Here is a 24,742-nt window from a genome sequence, read left to right on the forward strand (position 1 = left end):
AATAAACTTACATTTTCTATAAACAAAAATGTTTCTCTTAATTATATGTTAGATACACTAAAAAGTTAAGTAACTTAATTTGAAGTTTAATCTAATTCAAAACAGACACTGTGATGTGAAGCTTTTTCTTTTTTTACCATTCACAGTGACCCGCAACAAATTTTTGCTAAAAAAAAAATCTGTTTTCGCAAGCTCTGCTGACTCTGATTTCTGCCCACAGCGTGTAACACGATCCTCGTAAATTCTGATTTTTTCAATGGAAAAACTTTTACGACTCCCAAACATATTCTGTTACAGTAGTTTATTTTTTAAAAAAACTTTTCTCCCATTTTAATTGGGGTGGTTCAATTCCATACAAACAAGCAAACTCCCAAAATAAGAAAAGCAAGGAAGAGGAGAAATATTAATAACTGTGATTCAATATAAACTATGAGCTTTAGTAATTCATTAAAATATTTTTATGTGCTTTTTTAAAATACATAAATGGGCACAGGTGGTATTTATTTGGTCTTAGATTGGCTGGATAAGGGTTAGCATTCTGAAATTCAGACAAACAAACAACAACTTCATACACAGGATCAAACGTGTTGATTCCTACCTTCCCTCCCCCACCTCCCTCGCTTTTCGCATCTGAAAATGGTTAGTACGAAAAGAATAACTCGCTGGTGAGCCTTTCCAAACACCAAAAGACAGGACCTATATATTATATTTGGTTAACGCTCATGGACAGAAGTTTTTGTATTTTTTTTCTTAAATCGAGTGAAGTGATGTTCTGTACTAAAGCGTCGTTCCCCAAATTTTTGTAAAAGGTTCAGTTTCTGATCATTCCCATTCCCAGAAAAAGCAGCTCAGCACAGTTCATGTAAGTGATGGCCCATCACCTGCAAAAACAAATGTTGCATCATTTACCTCCGAAAACCAAACCTTGAAGAGTCAAAAGATGAGATTCTTGAGTACCTGGAGACAAGCTTTTCTTTCCTTAGGATGGACACTTACAAAGATACCCAAGCCTGGATCTAAACAGGAACATGTCTGTGTCCTTCACAACACACCAGCCTCAAGTCGGGTCCAAGAGGGAAGCGACAATCCAGGAACTGATCTTCTCAAGTCCCAGCCACCAGATCTGCCTGAGGCCACAGGGAACAGGAGTGTGTGTGCCCCAGTCGGCACGGTGGGGTAGGGAGGGTGGTATTTGCTATTATAACCCACCAAAACACTTTCCAGAGGGGAGGGAGGAGAAATTAAACTCCTTTTTTTTCTCATGTAAATTGAGGACCCATTCACCCCAATTGGTATTCCACCAATGCCATTTCTAAGATTTCAGTCTTCGATATATTTATTAATAAATAAATCACCCGGCGATTTTCTTTCCACACAGTACACCTGTTTTCCATACCTCCTAGGAATCTGTATGCTTGTTGATTCGAGTGAATTAAAAATGGCACCAAGAAAAGGAGCAAGGGCTATTTAACAACGCATTTCCCCGTGTATCCAATCTGCGCTGTCTCGCACAGAACCTCGTTTCTTGTCACTCTGCTGTTAAGAACAGCAGGCCACAGCCATTCAGGCTGCCCCATCAACTGTGAGTTTTAATTTGAGCCACTTTCACATTAAAAAAAAAAAAAAAAAAAACCGAAAAAAAAAAAAAAACCTTACTTTTTCCGCCAACCCATCTTTACCCCGTGTTGCACCACCTAAAGCTTTCAGGCGATGCTCTACTCCGGATCAAGCCAAGCATATCAAGGGTGCCTGCAACACTCACAGGCTAATGAACAATGCACAAAAACAAAAGGAACAGCAAGACTCCTATTATCTGATCTTCCGTAAAACACAAAAACGGCCTTCTCTGGTACAGAGGAAGTGCCAGGAAGCCTGCAGGTGTGAGCCAGTTAAAAGAAAAGGCTTGGGCTAAATAGATTCTTTGACTGTCAGGGATTAGAGTCATGGCACTAGTGGTAACACACATCTTTTCCTTTAATTTACAAAATTTTCTCACGCGTCTGCAAGAGTTCACCCCATCAGGGGCTTTCTGAGGCCATTGAAATGTCTTAAGTTTTAATTAAGTTGGAGTTGTCAGAAGAAAGCTTTTTTGGCACAGAGTCAGGGTCATTAATTACTGCTATCTTTGTTTCTTTCTGTAAAGAGAGCTCTGCTGACTTGTTGGGTTCCTTACCCAGCCTACATTTTCCACCCTGCAGTTCCCATTCACTTCCAAGTGGGACTTGATTAAGCAGTTTACCAATTACTTCCATCAGTGTTAGGTACAAAGCATTTACACAATCTTAAATCTTTAAAAAAAAAAAAAAAAAAAAAGCATTTCTCATTAGTGGTTTAGGGAACAGTATTAATAACAAATTCATCTAGCTGCTGGATTCTTGCATGGATTTTTGCATTTAAATATAAACATCCTCACATTTTTCACATCATTATCTATTCAAGCCACCTATTCATATTCTCACAGCCTGTGACTCTGCCTTTTAGGCAATGCTAATCAATTTTAAAATTATTTACTTTACCCTATAACACAGAACTCTAGCTGGAAATATCCAATTTTGCCTGCTATCTTTTCAATCAGGCCAATATTTTTATTGTTTCTAGATAAAATCGGCTGCCACTATCACTGATAATATTTTGTAGATGTAAAAGAGCAAAAGTTTTAGATAGTTTGTTAGTATGCTTCATATACCTCTAAAATAAATTTTTAGCTATTTGGACCAAGTACCTAGACCAGTACAAATCCTTTAGAATTGACTGTCTTGTAAAAAATTTTCAAAGTTCTAAAATATTACACAGACCTGAATGTGTCATATATATCTAATTATGTATGTAAAAGTCAGGAAAATCATATTTCTTTTTTAAAAATCATGAATTTAAATACTGATATTTATGGGAAAGTATATTATTTTGAAATAATTTGAAGTTATCTCCCTTACAGTATATATTCTGCATGTGTCCCTTAGAAATATTATACATAATTTCTTATTCTTCCGTTTCACAGAAAAAAATAGCAAAAGCAAAACAGTTTATTTAATATTCAGAAGTGAGAATGAAGCTGAATAACTCATTCTCTCAAAAATCAGGAAACATAAAATAGAGTAAACGTGAATCAAGACAGATGTATTTCTGTCAGCCAATATGGCTAGAATTAGTCTTTGAACTTAATAACATCTATTTTTAAATCTGAATGAAATGGATGGAAAAAGATTTACAAACCTGGGCAAATTCAATTACCAGAATCACCCATTTCTTCCTGATGAACATATGATACCACTTCAAAATATTTTTTTCCAGTAATCTCATCGTCACCTGCCATGATTAACAATAACAAATGCGTTACCACCAAATATGTGCCATTTCAGACCCAGGGCCCTGAATGCCATAATAGCACTCATCACTATAATGATAATGACTCATTATTATCTGATGATTCTCAGATGAGAAACTTCTGAGCCCAGAATTTGGACTAGACTCTAGGGTAGGGAAAGCCAAAACAACCAGTGCTTTCATTCATTCGGGTCCAAAAATGGGTCGCTTTGGAAGGGATAGGAAAATTCCTGATTTGACTGAATAGCTGATGCTGTCATGTCTCCCAGATAAAACTGTATTTTTTTTTTTTTTGCCATTACACTCTTTTACTTATTAAGCCTGAAATGATGTGCCTGAAAAAGAGGGGTATAATTTTCCTCTAGTCCTCAATAAAAGTTCTAAATGTCATTTCTGATCCATAGCAAAAGATATAAATTTAAAGCATAGATGAAAATAAATTAGATAATCAAATTAGCTACTTAGTTCATTTAAAAAAATCCAAGTTTTCCAAAAAGTAGCGTAGTAATAGTCCTACATAGATTATTTCAAAGCCACATATTAAAGTGAAACTCATCTTCCAGGGTTAAACGGTTACAGAATATGAAGGCTCCATTCTCCCACCCTTTGTTTACGTATCTTTTGTATCACCCCAGAGGAGACCAAGAGTTAGAAGACTATGTTTTTCACCTCCAAACCACTTGTAAAAGTGCTAGAATTAAGTAAGCACTTAAGAATTGAGTCAATGTAAACAAAAATATGTATGACATATAAACCATTAAACTCAGAACTCAACCAACTTGCTAAATATGATTATAGAAAAAGTATATAATTTACAGATTTAGATAATAATTCTGTGACATTTAACATCATCTAATAACTCTATGAACCAATTTAGCCCACTTCTAGTTTGTCTGAATATATCTGACTATAGTATGGATAGAGTATTTCTAAATATGGATCTTTCCTATATGAAACTTTTTCTGGATTGTCTGAGTAAATGTGAAATGGTTATGTGGAGTTTGGAAAGTTAGTGAGATCCACTTATTAACCGCTTTTAATTCCACAAACATTCGGTGCGCGCACCACGGCAAGCGTTGCACGAGGTACTGGAGATCCAAAGGAGGCCCGGTATCCCCTCAGTGAACTCGTGGCCTCAGAGAAACAAAATGAACCCACAAAATCTGGTGCGGTAAGGTCACTCCCTGGGGAGAAACAGGAGATTCCACAGGAGTAGATGAAAGGCCCCTCTGGCAGGTCCACCCACAGCTAGCCTTGTGGACAGCAGGTGGAAGGGCTGCCCAAACGGAGAGAACGGCATGTATCATGCCTACAGGTAACAGAAAGCGTGGCATATCTGATGCACTAGGAAGTGTCCTGAGAGGCACATTTGGACAGAATGTGAAGTCCCTTGCATGGCAGGCTGAGACTGGACTCAGAACTGAGTGACTTGGGGAGTCACTGAAAGATGTTAAGTGGGAATGAGACGGGTTTAGTCTTCATGTTTCATAAAGACCACTGCGGCCACAGCAGACTGGACGAGCAGTCTGGCTGTATGGCCCTTAAAACAAAGGCCAGCAACACGTATTGGCATAGCTCATCACTGCTCCTCCTCTTGGCTCCTGGCTTTTGCCCTAATTCTCTTGATACTTCCCAGTCTCCCTTACCCATTACGTGTTTGTGTCTTCCAGAGTTTAGTATCATATTCAGGTGACTCCCAATTTCTATCTCTGACCCAGGTCTCTCCTCTGGGATCTAAATTCATTTCCTACAAACGCCATCTTGGCATATCCCCTTGGACGTCTCAGGGCAACCAAAACTCAAAAGCTACAACACTGAACTGATTCTCCCTTTTTACTTGTCCCCTACTCTTTCCCACACTAACTTCTACTGAGTCCTTTTTTATACACTAGGCACTATTCTAAATGCCTTCTGAACATTCTTTGACTCAATCCCCACAATAGGGCCTACAGAGTAGGTACTAATCTCATCCTCGATTGTAGAGATGCGGAAATCGAGGCATGCAGAAATTAAGCAGTTTGCCCAAAGTCACAGTGTCGATGAGAGAGGCAGTAGTCTGAACCCCTGCAGTCTTTACCATGACACCATATTCCCTCCCCAAGCGTTTCCAGTAGTGGCACCTCAAATTAATTCAGGGGTTCATTCCAGAAATCTGGAAGTCACCTTTGATGCTTCTTCTTCCTTACCACCTACCTCTAAATTATCACCCCTTCTTAAATATACCTCTTATTTCTCCATCTTTCAACTTTCCTACCTGTTACCACCTCTCAGGCCATCAACTCTTATTCCTTCTATTCAATTCAGACAATTACCACAAGTGCCTTGAAAAAGCAATCTGATTCTGATTCATTCATTCAACAATTTATAAAACATTTGTTATATGCTGTGTACTGTTCTAGGTACTGGAATTGCAGCTGTGAATAAAACAAAGTCCCTGCCCTCACAGAGCCTAAAGTCAAGAAGCAAAAAAGAAATTAAAAAAATAAATACATACATTCAGGCATTGATAGGGGCTGTGAAAGAAAATGAAACAGGAAAAAGTAGGCAGAGAAGGCAGGGGTGGTGGAAGAAAACGTTATTTGAGAAGCTAATCTGATAAATTCACGCTCCGGGTTAATACCCTTCAATAGCTTTCCTTCTCTCTTAGGATAAAACCTAAAATCATTAACATGACTCTAAGGTGACCATATGGCCAGGCCTTTCCAGATCACTTCCAGTTTAACACCAATTGCCCCTTCTTTTTAAAAATATTTCAGCTTTGAAGATTAAGTACATGGTCCTCATACCTAAGGGCCCTGCATGATTTGGCTTCAATCCAACTGTAGCTTTGGTTCCTTCATCTTCCGCACTTGCTCGCTTTACTCCAACTATTCTGATTTCAGATCTTCCAAGTAAGGTTCATTCCAAGGGTAGAGCTTCCAGAATTCCCTCAGCCTTGAATGCTTTCCTTCTCCACTTTGTCTTACTCCCATTCATCCTCTAAGTCACGGTTTTTCAGCTTAAGAGTCTTTTCTTTTTCTTAAGAAACCTGCCCTTATTTCTTCACCTGTTGTAGTCTGTATTTTTTCTTTGAAATATTTATCCCATTGACAATTCGGTATTAATATCATTGGTGGATAGGCGTCTGTCTTCTCCACCAGACCAAAGCTTCACGATGGCATGGAATGACTCTTTCATATTAATTGTTTGATCTCCAGTACCTGAATAACGCCCAGCACATAGCAATATGCTAAATAATATGGTCAGACAGAGTAATAGGGAGGCAGAACTAGTGGCAGGCAAGAGAGGCGTACCCGACAGACCGAAGAGTTAATCAGGACAAAATATTTGATAGTACTTCTTGACCGGATGAATATAGTGAAGAGCAGTAGAAAGAAGATTAAATAGAGCTCCCTGCTTTCTTTCTAGCTAGGGCAAGTGAATGGAGGAGGCTGCCATGGACAGAGATGAGAGATGCAATATCATGACCAGGATGGAGAAAGGGATGTGCTATATTTTAGACATCCTACATTTGAGACACCTGTGGGATGTCTAGATAGAGATGATTATTTACAGCGAAATGTATTTGGTTTGTTTGTTTGTTTGTTTGTTTTTTGTGGTACGCGGGCCTCTCACTGTTGTGGCCTCTCCCGTTGCGGAGCGCAGGCTCCGGACGCGCAGGCTCAGCGGCCATGGCTCACGGGCCCAGCCGCTCCGCGGCATGTGGGATCTTCCCGGACCGGGGCACGAACCCGTGTTCCCTGCATCGGCAGGCGGACTCTCAACCACTGCGCCACCAGGGAAGCCCCTGACCAGAGTTTTGATTCCAAAAATGTGTATACTGTTAAGAAGTAGTTAAAAAAAAAAAAGAAAAAAAAAAACCAAACAGTCATAGAATACCTAATAAGATGATAGGAGAAAATGGGATCAATGTAAAATATTAAACTTTTTTGGTTTATTTGGTGTTATTTAAATAATAATTTTTAAGCTTTTTGGCTCCATGCACTGATGTATATGATAATTTGCAAAGAGAATGACATCAAGAGACCCTTGGACTCCAAAAGTAGAGTCAAGTCAAGGTGATTCAATGGAAAGCTTCTCATATAGAGAAAAGTACACAAGGCATACGAGATGATGTCACAAATATAACAGGTTCATTCTCCACGTTCAAAAGTAAGGATTTTTAGAGAGATCATTCTCATTATCCACCACCCTGAGTTTCCTTGCAATACTTGCCATTGCCGACCACCTTTTCTTTCTTGATATCCCTTCTTTTGACTCCAGTGGAAAGCTAAGCTCTTATCTTTCTGGTTGCTTCTGTTCTGTCTTTTTTGCTATCTCTTCTTTTTTGTCTTAATACAACATAGATTTTTTATTGTGCTCTCTCTGTCTTTCAACAGCAAATCTCTCCTATATTATTTCATTTTCTCTCATAGATTAATTTATCTCCTTGATACAGATCACTCACATATCAAGATACCTAACAGTGACCTTTCTTCCTAAGCTCGCAGCACGCCTCTAACAACCCAGTGTCACCTGAGACGCCTTCCTCTCCCCTGCCTTGGGCATCTAGTTAAGTTGTTAAGTATATCTACCTGTTCTAATACAGTCTTCATCCTTAACTCTCTGCTCCCACTGTCCCTACCAAAGCTCTTTACTTCATGGAACTACTGTCATCATCCCCTAAATAGCTTGCTTGACGATACTCACAAGGTGAGCACTTAGCATCATGGCCTGCATTATTACTCTTTATTACCATTAATATTATTCTTATATCATAGTATGCCAATCCTGTAATCAAAATCCATCAATGGCACCCTACCCTAGTGTTTATTGAATTCCCAAATCCTTAACATAGCATTCAAAATTTCACATTCCTTTCTTGATTATTCCATTCCTTGCCCTTACACGCAAGAAAAACCGAACTGCTCACCTTTTGTATTAAATACCTCCAAGTTACTCCCTTATCTATTTGCCTTTGTTCATAGTCTCCCCACTTCCTATCCTTTCCACTTTCCTGTGCTTACATATCCAAATTCCACCCATTATTTAAAGCCCAATCCAAATGTCACCTCAACAATACAGCCACTATGGAGTACGGTGTGAAGGTTCCTTAAAAAACCAAAAATAGAGCTACCATATGATCCAGCAATCTCACTCCTGGGCATATATCCGGAGATAACCATAGTTTGAAAAGATACATGCACCCCAATGTTCATAGCAGCACTATTTACAATAGCAAGACATGGAAGCAACCTAAGTGTCCATTGACAGATGAATGGATAAAGAAGATGTGGTATATATATATATATATATATACACACAATGAGATATTACTCAGCCATTAAAAAAAAGAAATGATGCCATCTGCAGCAACATGGATGGACCTAGAGATTATCATACTAAGTGAAGTAAGTCAGACAAAGACAAATATCATATGATATGCCTTATATGCAGAATCTAAAAAGAGGATATAGATGAACTTATTTACAAACCAGAAATAGACTCACAGACATAGAAAACTAACTTATGGTTACCAAAGTGGAGGGGAGAATGATAAATTAGGAGTTTGGGATTAAAATACACACACTACTATATATAAAATAGATAATCAACAAGGACCTACTTGTATAGCACAGAGAACTATACTCAATATCTTGGAATAACCTTTATAGGTTATTGGAAGAGAATGTAAAAAAATAATATATACATGTATATATATATATGTATAACTGAATCACTTTACTGTACACCTGAAACTAACACAACATTGTAAATCAACTATATTTTGGTAAAAATTAAACAAAAACAAAAACAAATGTCACCTCAATAAAAAAGACTTTCTCAACCACTACGACCAGAAATATCCTTGTCTCCCTTTAAACCAAAAAGTATTTTATCTGAATCCCTCTTATGGTGTTTAACATATTTTCTCTTTCATTGCACTTACTTACACACATGCCTTACTTACTCCAACTATGTGTCCACTACAGGCTGTCCAATCCATCTCTACAAAATGGATTCAATAACGAACCACGTGCTTCCGTTTAGAAAAGTAGTTCTCTTTTCATAGCAATATTGTATTTTGGAAGAACAAAGTTTTACAGAAAGCGCAAAGTTCAATTTTTGCTCTACCTCTTAATAGCTATTTGCCTTTTAGAAGTTAATCCCTTGAAAGCTCAATTTCTTTTGTAAAGTACGGCTAATGCTATCTGTCTCACATTTATTTATTTATTTATTTTTGGCTGAGTTGGGTCTGTTGCTGCGCGCGGGCTTTCTCTAGTTACGGCGAGCGGGGTCTACTCTTCGTTGCGGTGCACGGGCTTCTCACTGCAGTGGCTTCTCTTGTTGCGGAGCATGGGCTCTAGGTGTGTGGGCTTCAGTAGTTGTGGCACGGGGGCTTAGCTGCTCCATGGCGTGTGGGATCGTCCAGGACCAGGGCTCGAACCTATGTCCCCTACATTGGCAGGCGGATTCTTAACCACTGAGCCACCAGGGAAACCCTGTCTCACATATTTTTAATAAGATTGTCAGACAATAACACACAGACCGCTGTGTGCAGGTATCTGATAGATGCTGTCTCTCTTTCTCTCCCCATTCTATTTGCAGTAGGTCTCTAAGAAGGCTTAGGTACCCACGAATGCTGATTTGACTGAGCAACATTCAAAGACATGCTGGGAGAACAAGAGCACGAGAGATCTGGGAATGAAGAAGGCCTGCCGGCCAGGAGAACCCAAGCCGTGTTTCCTAGTCATTAGGGCAAAACTGAAGAAAACACAAAGGTTTACCTCAAGAATTTGTCCCAACCCAGAAATATCGACATAATGTTAATATAAGAGTTAAGAAAATGGAAGGAATTGGAACTAAGTTACACTGACTAAATATAAGGGGATGTAATAAGATGCTTTTACGTCACCTCATTTAATCTCCATTTTACTGATAAGGAAACTGAGCTCCTGTGAAATGAAGACACCTCTGTCACCTATCTGGTAATAAAACTGGGATGCAAGCTTAGAACACGCTGATTCCTATGCCCGTGTCATATTTATTGCGTCATGTTGAGACAGATAGACAGACACACAGACAGACAGACACACACACAGACACCCCTTTATGAGAGAGACAGAGACAGAGAATGAAACAAGGGAACTCTGATTCTCTGAAGAGTCTGTCTTTCTGCTGGGTTTTGACTGGGAGTAACTGAATATCAGAAAGGGAAAGAAAACTATATTAATAAAACAGCTAGCACGGGCCCCAAACTATGCTGGACCAACAGAACGCTGCAGACTCATTCTTGAGAAAGGAAATGTTCCATCTTCTTGAGATAATAAATTATTCCTTTCACTAGTCATTGAAAAGCAGTAAAAACACCTTTTTTGTACGTTCTAAAAGAACTTTTAAAGAATTATTATAAAATGTTTCAATAAATCAATATTTAAATAAATTGCTCTCAAAATATTCCCCTGAGCATTATTTTACCGGCTAGCCTCCATTCTGTACCAAAAAGAGAAAAGGGGAAAATAACTAGAAAATTTGCTATTCTGATCTTAAATCCATAGATCCTTGTAAGGCCTACAAATCCCATGAGATATTCATTTTTGATAATCAATAATACAGGATTCAATATTATCCACAGCCCCTGGCCACAGAAATAATAGTGTTTTTACTTTCCAAGCAATAAGTAAAATTGGATATTTCCTCAAAGAAATGTTATTCATATACTTAAGTTACATGTGCTTATATGTTATGCTATACATCACTTTAAATATCCAAGTTGCAGTAACTTTTGAATAATTTGTTAAGTCATACGACAGCCACACAAAATGTTGATTTGATTAAGCTCTCAGCAACCTCCCACCACCAAATGACATTAAAATTAGGAGAAAAGAAACACAAAAATATTTGCTAGAACCAGAATTAAGACATTAAGATGCTTCTTAATAAAAATCCCAATTACTTGAATAAAACTTTTGACATCAACTGGCCTACATGACCAATTTTCAACCTGTCCTTTTTAACACTTGTTCCACAAGATTTCTAGAAAATATGGCAGTACTATTATCACGTAATTAATCATTTTTCAAAGTTCCACCCTGTTTGTGTCTAATACTTTTAACACTCTTTATGTTCTAGCCATTTCTTCTATCACTGAGGGATTTAAGACACATTAGAAAGCTTTCCCTGATTTCTCTTAGCTCTTTAATTGTGGTCATGCCATATATGTGTTATGATATAGATGAAAGCATGGATTTTTGAAGTGAGATAGATTAAAGTTTGGATGCTGCTTCTTTAATTAATAGCAATATGACCTTAAGTAAATTATTTAACCACTAAGCCTCAGTTTTCTCTTCTTTTTTTTTTTTTGCGGTACGCAAGCCTCTCACTGCTGTGGCCTCTCCCGTTGCGGGGCACAGGCTCCGGACGCGCAGGCTCAGCGGCCATGGCTCACGGGCCCAGCCGCTCCGCGGCACGTGGGATCCTCCCGGACCGGGGCACGAACCCGTGTCACCTGCATCGGCAGGCGGACTCCCAACCACTGCACCACCAGGGAAGCCCATCTCTACTTTTTATTAAGAGCTATAATAACTGCTGCATGGGTTGATTTTGAAGATTAAATAAAATAACAGGTGTGCGGTACCTAATAGTACTGTGCCTGGCAATGCAGCCGATAGGGAATAATCTGTTCTGTTGCTCTTTTTGTGGCAGTCTATATTCTGGCATTTTAATTCCTTTTATCCCCCTGGATATTCAATAATGATATAGGAACATTGATATTATGCTACATATCAAACTGTCATCCAGTTTTGGTCCCATGTCACTTAGAGATGATTTCTGCTGGGATTATGCTTGTTTATTAGAGAAGATAAGTTCATTTCATTCAAGATATATCAACCTATACTTATAAAATATTAATATTTGAGTAAAACTACCTTTAAATATTTATTACCCAAATCACAAAAAAAGGGGCATACACTAAACTATGCTCTGAAATTAATTATTTTTAAGAATTTTGGCACATCTACAATTTTAGATACTCAAAAAGTCTTCATACAGACAAATGTGTGCTTTAGTTAACATTTATAATGATTTTTTAAATTGCAGTTTCTGGGACAACTTTGTACAAGGATTTATTATTGTATTTAAGTAGTGTCTTAAGGTATAATTTTTTTTATGGTCTATTAAGCATAACTATCAAGTACCTTAAACACAACTAAATGAGGTGGAATTACTGTTAACTTGTATTTTAGGTTACCAAGTGCCCAGGCAATTCCAAGCAACTGTATCCGGAAAGGTATTTTATGACAGCTCGTGACTTTCTGTGTTGAGCTTCCTTGACTTAAAATTTTTATGAGATTGAAAACTGGCCTCTGAGAGGGTGACTAAAAGTTGGGTCATTAGTCTTCACCTTTTAAGAAATAATGTCTCAGCAGGCTGTATTTGAACCACTTGAGCTCAAGGAGGTGTTAACAGAGTTGTTAATTAACCTAGGTCTGGAACCTATCGTGAAGAATTCCAGAAAGCTGGAACAATAGTGAGGTACTGCTTAACCACAGCAGGGAGGAAATGACTTTTGCTCCAATAACATAGTCAAAAAATTTCATAATATGGATATTAGGTTAAAAAAAGAATGGCAGCCTGAAACTAATGGTCAGAAATAGAGACAAACTTACATTGCCTCCGAAAGGACCAGCTGGAGTGGGAACGCACAGAGCTGGACGTTTAGAGTTTCCGTCTTTTTGGAACAATCTCCATCTCTACACATGAATATGAATGGGCAGTAAAAGAAACAGCAAAATGGCATCTCTTCTATATTCAAGCCTTTGATCAGCTCAAGGCTTTGCTTAAATCTTCCAAGATTTCAAAAATCCACAAGGATAGAGATTTCATGGCTTTCCTTGGTAAGCTTGTTCTAATGCTTAATTATCCACTTACAGCTGAGAAGATCTCAAGGTGAAAATAATCTCTACTTAATTTCACAGTAAACCCAGTTGGTCTATAGAACTAGAGAACTGGCTAGCATAAACAAATAAACAAACAAAAAAATTTCTCCACTTCTTGGACTAAAGTTACTAAATACTCCTTAGTCATCCCCTTTCCAGATTAGTATCAGTGATATTGACAATTTCCTTTGAGAAACTGTGTAAAGTGTTTTAACGAGCTGTGTCCCTTTTACATTTCTCTATATAGCTTTTTAAAAAAAATATGTAATCCTAAACTCTCTATATAAGATCTGACCAATACAATGAGAGAACCCCTATTGCACTCTCAATGCCCCAATACTCCCTTCATTTTGTTAACGTTGTTGAGATCAACCGTATAATTAAAGAAATAAATGACGACGATTACAAACATGAATATAAAGTTTAGGTGCTACAGTAAAACATGTAAAAATTAATGTGACCCATATGCTAAGATGGATCTTTAAATGATAAATCATCCTTATTAACACTTTTAAACCAGAGAGTTTATAACATGCATGATTGTTACTCTTATCATTTATACTTGGACATACATTTTAAGCAGTTTGTGTAAGTGCTTATAGTCTGTATTTCTTAGATAGAACCAGAGTAAATTTTGATTTTTCTCTTTTTGCTTCATTTCCTCAATAACAATCAACTATGATATTTATGAGTTTCTCCTAGAAACACGTTTATTTACAACCATTATTGTATGTACCAATAAATCACGTTCTTGATTTTATTCATCAGATGTTAATGGTTCTGCAGACACCCACCTCTCCCATCCAAGGTTCTCACTGCTGAAGGGTCTCAGGAACCACAGGCTGGGAATTGCCTATTCATGGGGGGTGGGACTAGACAGAGTGGAGCAACAGAAGGACCTCCACATTAAAGGTAGGAAAACCTAGGTCCTGATAAGAGAAGAAGGCACCGAAGAAAGAGGGAATAATGAGAATGGCTGCCCATCCTCAACATCTAGATGCAGGGAACTAAAACCATGAGAAAAGTAAGGTTTAATAAAGATGAGAGATAGAAAGAAGAGCCATGAGAAACCCTTTGATCCAGCACCTTTTAAGCAGAAAAGTTTCAAGGACAGATCTTGCGTGATATGATTTCCAGAGAAAGAATAATATCCCTTTGAGGAGGTGGGGATTAACATATACACACTACTACATATAAAATAAATAACCAACAGGGACTTACTATATAGCACTGGGAACTATACTCAATGTTCTGTAATAATCTATGAGGGAAAAAGAAAAAGAATATATATATATACATATATATATATATATATATATATATATAACTGAATCACTTTGCTGTATACCTGAAACTAACACAACATTGTAAATAAACTATACTGTAATTAAAAATATATTTTAAAAAACAAAGAATAATATCCCTTTGCCCTTCAAACATCTCTTCCCTCATGTTCATTATCACATAGACCTTATTTGGAAGTGGTAATTGCTTTAATTCTGTTGAAGAAGTAGAAGGCTTAAAACTGCCTCTACTTGAGAGAATCAATACTCTAATGAAAACGTGTTTTGAGACATAGTATAAAAGATGACTACAAACTGGCATCATCTTGGAAGAAGACTCTAGCCTTCTTGGAAAAGAGAACAAAAAGATGAGACCAGGGGTGGTAAATGTAAATTGGTTCTGTCTATATTTATTTGAGCCTCCACAAATAAATAGTGTAAGAATTGATGAATCAAAATTTGTGGTTATAGCATCCCTGAGAAAAATGAATACATCTGGTTTTATCATGTTTCAGACTTGCTGGCTTGCACCTGATAAATTCCTGTTAACACATTCTAGTATTATGTAAATTTGAAAGACTGTGAACAAAAACCACCTAATGCTTAGAACTTACAAAATATTGTTTACATATTATCTCATTTGATGTTCATAAAAAGTCAATAGGAAAGTCAAGGAAGACATTAATTTCTTTTTACAAATCTGATTTTCTGGACTTTTACTATTACATATATTCCTAATATTCCTAGTATCCTCAACTGTATTCTTCAATATTTGTTTTGTCAACTAGAAGTTCCTACGTCTAATGCAGACAGAATTACTGTCCTCTAGGTAAATCTGCTTCTTTTCTCCTGACTTCATACTTCCTATAATATCCAGGAGGCTACCTCTATAAATACTAAGAATGTAATTGGGTGTTCTGGACCAGAAACTAGTCATACTTACTTTGTAGCACTAGTGGGGTGGTGTCTTACTCATTCACGATGGTATCTATTAAAACAAAGTACTCTTGTAAACCATCTCAATGTGTTTTCATTGAACTACTGGCTGTCCTCCAGAGGGGTAGGCCCACTCCAAGAAAGCATTCTAAAAATCTTGATTTTATTTGTCAGTAATTTTTCTCCAAATGACCTTTCAATTTTAGAGTATTCTACCCAGTCATATTAGTACTAAATAGCCCAAACAAGACAACCCACTGCAAATATTCCCAAGTGATCTATTGTAACATGTTTCCCTCAGCATCATTCTGTGTGTGGAGTCAAAGAGTTGGCTCTAAAACTCAGGCCAGAAAACAGTCAAAAAGGAGACATTTGCTTCTGAGTCTCATTTAAAACTCAACAGGCTTTATCTGTGAAACATTCCAAAATTAAAGAGTCAAATGATTTTTCAGCCTGAATACTAAAGCACTTTTGCTTATATGTTAAAACACACGTATTGTTGAAAAGAGTAGTTTTCATCTCTTCAGATTCAAGATTCTCTTTTGATAATGAAAGGTTTTTTACTATACTGAAATAAAATCACATATAACATTATCTATCTACACACAGAAACTAAATAAATCTATATAATGACCTAAACGTGTAAAGACAGAGAGAACAAAAGTAATGTAAAATAAAACAATACATGTTTCACTTCGGAGAGGCTGAGGCATGGCCACATGTATAATGAAAGAGGTGTAAGCTTGCAGCCATAGGTAGCAATAGAATCACTGTGGATTCTCAAGCACACAGGCACCTGGTTAAAAGTGTCTTGCACGGCCAACTCACACTTCATGAGGAGGCTTCTTATTAGTGATGCGGTTTCTCAAAATGGTGAAAAGTACGGTGGCAACACCAGCTCTAACAGGCGAGGTAAAAGACGCATTGAAAAGCTGACTCTCAGCTCTCAGAGATACCGCAGAAGCTCTCGTACATTGCAGTGGTCCAAGTGAACCTGACCCACACCTATGAAATGCCTTTAGAAATCTATCACTGTGATCACCAACATCGCCACAGATTTTCAGAACACCCCTAGGACAATACTACCCCTGCTTAAACCTAGGAAGTCAGCCCAGGCTTCCTACTGAAAGCCAGGCTGAATTTGAACTGTCTGTGATCTTCCCGGTTCAGAAAAGCTTTCCCTAGCTCCCAGGACTAAGGGATCGAAGTCCTCTGTTTACATGTCTCTTTCACAGCACATACCTTAATTTATCAAATATGTGATTTTAAAGTGTTTATCCCCACTTTCAAGCTGTAAGCCCCACGAAGGCAAGTCAGCATCTGTCTAACCCTGTAGCCTTAGTTCCGAAACTGTTGTCAGCACATGGTAGGTGCTCAACGATAAAGGAATGTTAATGAAAGAATGGATAAATGAATTTGTATCCACTCAAAAGTCTGAAGCCCTGACATACTGTTTCACCCGGTAAGGTGCTGAGATATTGATCTCTGAGTATGTATATCTACCTATTGTACTGAACGTTAGGTGCATCTTGAGAAATTTTTTTAAAAAAGAAAAAAGCTCTTAGGAGAATCAATAAAAACAAGTCAAAATGAGAAGGCAGCTCTTCCTTATGTAATGAACTCAATATGTATTGTAGAACACAGCCTAAAAACATATGATCTTTAGAATCTTATTAGGGGACTAGGTGATTGCTTGAATTGCCAAAAGAATATTTTCAAGGTACTAAATGAATATTTATGGTTTCTGTAACTAAAAATGGCTTAACAACATAACCTTCGGACAACGTATCTTAAGAACTAAAGAATCGATCACTTACATCATTTTCCCACCTTAATATGATAGTTTCAAGCTGTCTCTCATGGAGAGTATTTTTTTTTACTTTATTTATATCCTATTTCATTCCACAAGAGGTTTGAGGTCTATATTATAAAGAAAGCATTTCTATCCTTGGTAAAGACTGAACAAGTTCTTTTACTTTTTATCTTGGAACTGAATAAAATCAACCAAATTAGAACCCAAGATAAAGGATGAAATATCTAAATGTTATAATAATGAATTTCACTATCCAAACGCATCTCCAAACCAAAACTTAGCCAGATGTTCAACCATCATTTCTGCTTTTCCAAGTGTCTGCAGTTCCCTCTCTTAGAATACGGGAGTGCTCAAATCTTTGATAGTTAATTGTACAGGATTACTGTCGGGCAATCGACCAGCTCCCTGGCCTGGGGGCAGATCATTTTATTTAATGGTTCATCAGCAAGCCTTTACTAGCACAAAGGACAACACAGATCACTGCAGTATCACAAAAGTGACCAACCAAGAGTCAGCCCATCCCACCTGGGAGGAATTTCACTTAATAAACGACCTAGGTAAATGGTAACCAAAACAAGTGGCTATTAAGACCAAGAGCAGGTTAAGTAAAATAGCAAATGGGGGAATAGATTTTTTTCACCTTTACTTATAAAGTTATATGTTACCTAGTTCAACATTTCTCTCAAATACAGTAATTTGCCTTAAAAATATAGAAATAACATCTGCAGTGGGTTGAAACACAAAATCAGATAAACAAAAAAGATAACGACATTTAAGGTTTGAGAGTTTCACATTTTTTTCACCAAAATTGGACTTTTTAATTTTCAAAATATAAATACCTAAGTAAAAACAATGTTATTTTGGAAATAATTTTATTTTGTGGAAAATATTTAATTCACAAATCAGCACTATACCAATGAAAAATTAATTTTTAAATTAATCTTCAGAAAAAGAAGATAAATACATGCCCAGATGTATTTCACATTGAAGCCTGGATGGCTCACGTTTGGGAAAAGAGGTTGTTTGCCAGCAAAACCAGAAAAGTTGCCACAGGCCTCATATCAGCTCTGTTGAGCTCAGAAGTCATAGAAATTGTTAAACTCTTTAAAATGATATTTACCTAAAAACCTAATTACAGATGAGAGGGACATACTTGTCCTTATGCTTGATATTAAGACACAGTAAAAATCCCATTTGTCTTTTTTTTTTTAATTTATAAATCATTTATGCAATTTGCACCATGTTTTTCTATTTGGGAATATCTTCCCCCTTCTACTTGATAATTTCTCAGGCACCTTTAAAGACTGAGACCAAATGCGTCATCACTCGAGTCCCCCTGAAGGCTCCATGACCATCTCTGTCCTCTGTGCTCCCAGAGAGCATTTTTCCTACCTGTTTCTCCACTCCCCATGTTGTGCTGTCATTTACTTGTTTACATGCCTCTTTCTTCCATCAGAGCTCCGTGAATGAAGGGACTACGTTCCCTCCTTTGCATCCTCAGCATTCAATGTAGTTCCTGGAACTTAATAAGAGCTGAATATATTTGTTTTAGATGAATGAATGATGTTCCACAGGCAAACTATGTCCCCTGACTATGATAATAAAGCTCGTGAATGAAAATATCTGGGTCAGAATCTAAAATGAACAGCAGTCAGAAGTCACTGGTCCCCTGTCACCTGCCGGCTCAGGGCTGCCTCACTGGGGAACCCTTTGCTGTGCACCTCAGTGTTCCACCCCTGGCGCCTCGTCTTTAATCTCCCTTCTCTCCTGGGTGCCTCACATCCTGTCTGTTCTGATTAGGAGACACAGGCATCGTGCCTTTCCTGTGAATCAGGAGATGGGTGTTCTAGCCCCAGCTCTTCTCAGTTAACTATATGAGCTTTAGCAAAACACTGCCCTCTCTGAACCACCTTCCTCATCCACAAACAAGGGAGAGAGGTTAGGGCATGGGAGGTCATGGGTGTAGAGTGAGACGGACCTAGGTGCAAGCCTTTCATGCCCCTAAACGCCATCAAAGAGCCCTAAAGTTCATGTCCAATTTGTAAAACCACCATGATTGATCTGCTACTTTCATCAGATGGTGGTAAAGAGCAAACAATAGCATCATAGATTTAGAAACAGGGAAGTACTTGAAGACCTCTGATCTTCTTCTGTAAAGAGCTCATACATCAATGTAGTGATCCACTGTCCTACGGTGATATTTTTCTGTATTCTCCCTGAATGCAAATCTGACTACCTCACCACCGCCCCCCATTGCACATCATACATACCTCTTCTTAAAAGACTAATGGTTGCGCTCAGAATAAAGCCCCTCACTAAGACCCTGGTGAATCCATTTCTAGAGATTTGCCCTCTCAAATGGTGTCTTACCAGCCTCAATGAACTGGTTCCAAGTCCCTGACTATCTCCACCCTCTCACTGCTGCACATTTTCCAACTCTGTTCCCTGACACCCGCTCCCCACACCCCAGTACTTTCGCATACCTCTCTCATAGCACTTGCCATGCTATATTGCAATTTTTTTTTGGTCTGGCTTCCACTTTTGAGTGAGAGAACAGAGGTGGTTGTGTACCCTGTTGTATGGTTGGTGCCCAGCCGGGTGCCTCTTGTGTGTAATGTCATTGAATAAGGTTTGCAGGAAGGATAAATTACTGCCTAGAAACCCCTGCTTGACAGCTATTCATGTTCCTGGGTTAAGAGTTGGCCACAATGTGTATTGATTAAATATGGATATCTCATGGTAAATTCCTTCCTCATTATTGGAAAAATAAGCCAAGCTGTGGTCAATTAAGTAAATGCAGAGGAAAATATGATATTAATTTGGGGGTATATAATAGACATAATAACCATTTTTTTTAATTTGGAAATTTATACCCTACTTCTTTTCACAAAGGATACAAGAAAGCACGTTTGTGGAGTGAAAAAAAGAAAAGGAGATCAGAAATATGCATGCAAGTAAGGATCTATGAAGCTGCTACAGTTGAACAGTAAATCTGGGTCTGAGCTTCCTGGGAAGCAAAAATGACATTCACGGTAACATGTACTCCAATCTTGATGTAGCAAGAGGGTGGCGGTGGTGATAGCATAGAGGAAATGGTTTGAAATGTGAGCAATTTGACTGTTTGAAAAAATGTAATAGATGTTACATGTGATATGCATGCATGAAATTAAAATGAACCCAAATTAAGACAAAATATTTTATAAGGTATCTATCTTTAGAAATTTCACTAATAATCAACAAAAGCCACATTGTCGCTTCTGCAACCTATGAGCCTCTACCCACCCATCCCAACCCCAATCTAGTCTTTCTCTTTCTTGCTCCTGAAATCAGACATGCAACCTAGTAATGAAAACATAGGTTGAACAGAGGTGGAAATATTTAATGCTTTACATTGTGAAAAGTGAAATTATTTAATAATTGGGCCGGGGAGATACTATACAAATTACACTATAAAATAATAATTTATGATTTAAATGAAGAACAAAGATAATTAATTTCTCTTGGATCTTCATACTGTTCATTAGGCCAAATAAAATAAGTAAAAGAAGAAAATGACATGACAAAGTCCTTCCACGTTGGCCTTGAAGAGACAATGCCACCACTGCATACTGAGAGAGCCGCACCTAAACGAACCTGCACCAAGAAAGTTAAATTCTTCTTTGAAAGGAGTTGACTTTGATGCATCTTCTAGCGGCCTAACTTAATCCAGATAATGACACTGCACTCACAGGAAGTAAATTGATGGAAATAACATTAGGGTGTGGCCTCTGAAGGCTGGGATGGTACTGTGAGGTCAAGTGACAGAGAGAAGAGAATGAGCTGTGTCTCACCACTAGCTCACAAAAGTGAGATCATTAATAATGCTCAGCTTAAGCATGCAGACTCTCTAGAGTCTACTTTATCTATGCAACAAATGACACTTGCTCTAAGACTAAAGGTTCAAAGGCTCTGTCCTGATGCTTAAAAGCAAACACAACTGATAACAAAAAACCAACAGACTATTTCTACATAATTTCCAACAAGCAATTTCTATAATGTTTTGTGTTACTTAATAGAATGTTCAGACTTTCAGACAGCATCCATAGAATGCCAAATAAATGCACAAGTACTAGGTTTAACTTTTAATAAACAAGTTTGCAGGTAGTCCATTTTGTAACATGTGTTCAGTATAATAATGTTTAACCAAAGTTTTATATTATCTATGGCACCCTGCTCTTCTTCATAACCTATGCTAATGAAGACTTGACTGAAGAGTCAAAAAGGGGAAAGCAATATGAGTTTCTCAGGAAAAGAAAAATATTTCCCTACACTTAGATCTAAAAAGGTAGAAATGATAAAAGACTGATGATTTGTATAGATGACAACTAAAACATCCCTGAGTAAAAACACTCCATAATTAAATTACAAGCAAGCAAAAAAACTGGGAAAATATTTATATCACATAGAGCTAGTATTCTTAATATATAAAGAGCTCTAACACATGAATAAGAGAAAAACTGAACACGTCAATGAAAAAGTGTGCAAAGTATATGCGCATACAATCCACTAAAGAATTTTTAAAAAGTCTGACCTCACTATTTTTATTTATTTATTTATTTATTTTTGCGGTACGCGGGCCTCTCACTGTTGTGGCCTCTCCCGTTGCGGAGCACAGGCTTCGGACGCGCAGGCTCAGCGGCCATGGCTCATGGGCCCAGCCGCTCCGCGGCATGTGGGATCTTCCCGGACCGGGGCACGAACCCGTGTCCCCTGCCTCGGCAGGCAGACTCTCAACCACTGCGCCACCAGGGAAGCCCTGACCTCGCTATTAATGAAAGTAAAGTAGCGATAAATACCTTTATTTACTATTAGGAAACATTTAAAAGAATAATAGCCCACAACGTTGGCCAGGATATGAACATTCTCAAAAATTGCTCGTGCAATATTAATAGACCCAACCACCTGGTGGGCAATTTGGAGATATGTGTTTAAAAATGCATGCCATATAATGAAGCAATTCTCTTCCTAGAAATTTATCATAAAATAATTAGGAAAGTATGTAAAGAAACACAAACAAATATGTTCCTAAGAATAACTGTTCACATTTCCCAAATGCCAAGTACTGTAAATAGCACTTTATCTGTTTTAATCCTTAGAGCAATCACATTCTACTGATGCAAAAGTAAAAGACTTATGTAGGTGAAGGAATTTTTCAAAGATACAATGAGCAGAGCCAAGAATCAATACCATGTCAGTATGATTTCAAAGCCTTAACCAGCAACTCGTAGAAGGATATTTTTTTACTTTTTTTTTTCTTCTGATTCGAAAATGTCCTAGGACAGAAACAGAGTGACTAGGACAAAGGATTGAAGATCCAGAGACATAAAGAGGAACAAGAAACAAATCAGACAGACAAAAATGAAGAAAGACAAAGAAATAGAAAGAGAGCAGGAAAGGTAAAAAGACACAGGTGGAGAGATACAGGACATGACAGAGAAAAGAAGAGGCACATTTTGAAATTATTAATACTGTATCTGATTTTTTTCTTTTGGCTGTCTGTTTCTTATTATTTTTTGAAACAAGTATTACTGATATAATATACATATTTTTAAAAATAAGTGAATTGACAGTGGAGGTAGGGAACACAGAGCTATCTAATTGGTTATATGCCTGAGAGCAAATAAGCTGGGAGGTTTCCTAAGTTTGGATCTTGCACTAAAGGCAGAGGGTATAATTCCAAAATGTAAACCAGTAAAGGCAGATTTCTGGGAGCACAGGATAAAAGATAAAAGAAACTTCTGGTCCAACTTAATTCCAAAGAAGGCCCGGAGTGTGATTATTCTATGTTGTTGATCTGGGGATACACATGTAGTTTATAAATCCATACAGAAGGAAAGACCAGTATCATTTTTTTTTTTTTTTTCGGTACGCGGGCCTCTCACTGTTGTGGCCTCTCCCGTTGCGGAGCACAGGCTCCGGACGCGCAGGCTCAGCGGCCATGGCTCACGGGCCCAGACCGCTCCGCGGCATGTGGGATCTTCCTGGACCGGGGCACGAACCCGTGTCCCCTGCATCGGCAGGCGGACTCGCAACCACTGCGCCACCAGGGAAGCCCCAGTATCATTTTTAATGGAAACTATAGTCCCTATCTGCAACCCCAAAGAATGTACATGTGTGCACCTATGTACTCACACGCACATGTGTGCATGCTTACACATACCTCATAAAACAACACAAAAACAAAAATAAACCCGGAAACCTTTTCAAGTGGCTATGACAACTCTAAATGGAGAAGCACTAATGGTGGTAGATCAACCATGGCAATTTAGGACACAAAGAACTAATTATGTTACCGTAGAGGCTTCACCTTCTTCGATTACACTGCCTAGGGTTTGCAGCTAAAATTAGGTAAAAAAATGTTTCTGCCAGAATTGTCTAGAACCACACATTTTTAAACAGCAAAAGATGAAATATATATGAACTGCTACATGCAAGTGTTTTCCATTCTTTTAAGTCATTGCCAAATTTTTTAAAGCCATAATTTAGAGCCATACACTAAATATGATTAAATATTTATGAATGAAATGAAATTTTTCTTTTTCTTGTCTTCGTGAAGGTCATTGCAAATTATGAATAACACTGTCAAAACTCTAAGCTTCACAGAACTTTCCCCAAATTGACTCCGAATGTCCAGAAAGGACTGCAGGGGAGGCTGGAATCAGTTTGAGCATCCTTTCCTTAAGAATTCGTTTCGGGACTTCCCAGGTGGCGCAGTGGTTGAGAGTCCGCCTGCCGATGCAGGGGACACGGGTTCGTGCCCCGGTCCGGGAGGATCCCACGTGCCGCGGAGCGGCTGGGCCCGTGAGCCATGGCCGCTGAGCCTGCGCGTCCGGAGCCACAACAGTGAGAGGCCCGTGTACCGCAGGAAAAAAAAAAAAAAAAAGAATTAGTTTCTTGGGCTTCCCTGATGGCGCAGTGGTTGCGCGTCCGCCTGCCGATGCAGGGGAACCGGGCTCGCGCCCCGGGCTGGGAGGATCCCACGTGCCGCGGAGCGGCTGGGCCCGTGAGCCATGGCCGCTGAGCCTGCGCGTCCGGAGCCTGTGCTCCGCAACGGGAGAGGCCGCAGCAGAGGGAGGCCCGCATACCACAAAAAAAAAAAAAAAAAAAAAAAAAAGAATTAGTTTCTTTCTAGCAATAATAATCTGTTCTCAGCACCAGGGTGGTCCATGCATGCTGTTCACAACCACCTTAGGATACCCATTGCTTGTAAAGACTACTCTTGATGAACTCAGTTCTCTACATGCTCATCATCAGAGCTGGAACAGTATGTTACAAATGCAAATAAATTGAGACTTTCTTTCCTAAGTCAATATTCTGACCAGAATGAAGCATACAGAGAATAATATCATGTATAAACCAACAAAAACACCAAAGACATGAATTTATGGCCACAGTGTTTACCTAACAGCAGGTGGCAAACTATAGTT

The 24,742-nt window shown here is 38.3% G+C and overlaps 1 protein-coding gene across 1 annotated transcript in view; it reads right to left on the reverse strand.

The window, feature by feature from the left end:
• The window catches only part of ZFHX4 (zinc finger homeobox 4), a 180,864-nt gene that overhangs the window by 87,922 nt on the left and 68,200 nt on the right, over window positions 1-24,742 (reverse strand). The gene's annotated exons all lie outside the window — the stretch shown is intronic.

The sequence above is a fragment of the Physeter macrocephalus genome, chromosome 15 (genome assembly GCF_002837175.3).
Source record: "Physeter macrocephalus isolate SW-GA chromosome 15, ASM283717v5, whole genome shotgun sequence".
NCBI classification, from domain to species: Eukaryota; Metazoa; Chordata; class Mammalia; order Artiodactyla; family Physeteridae; genus Physeter; species Physeter macrocephalus.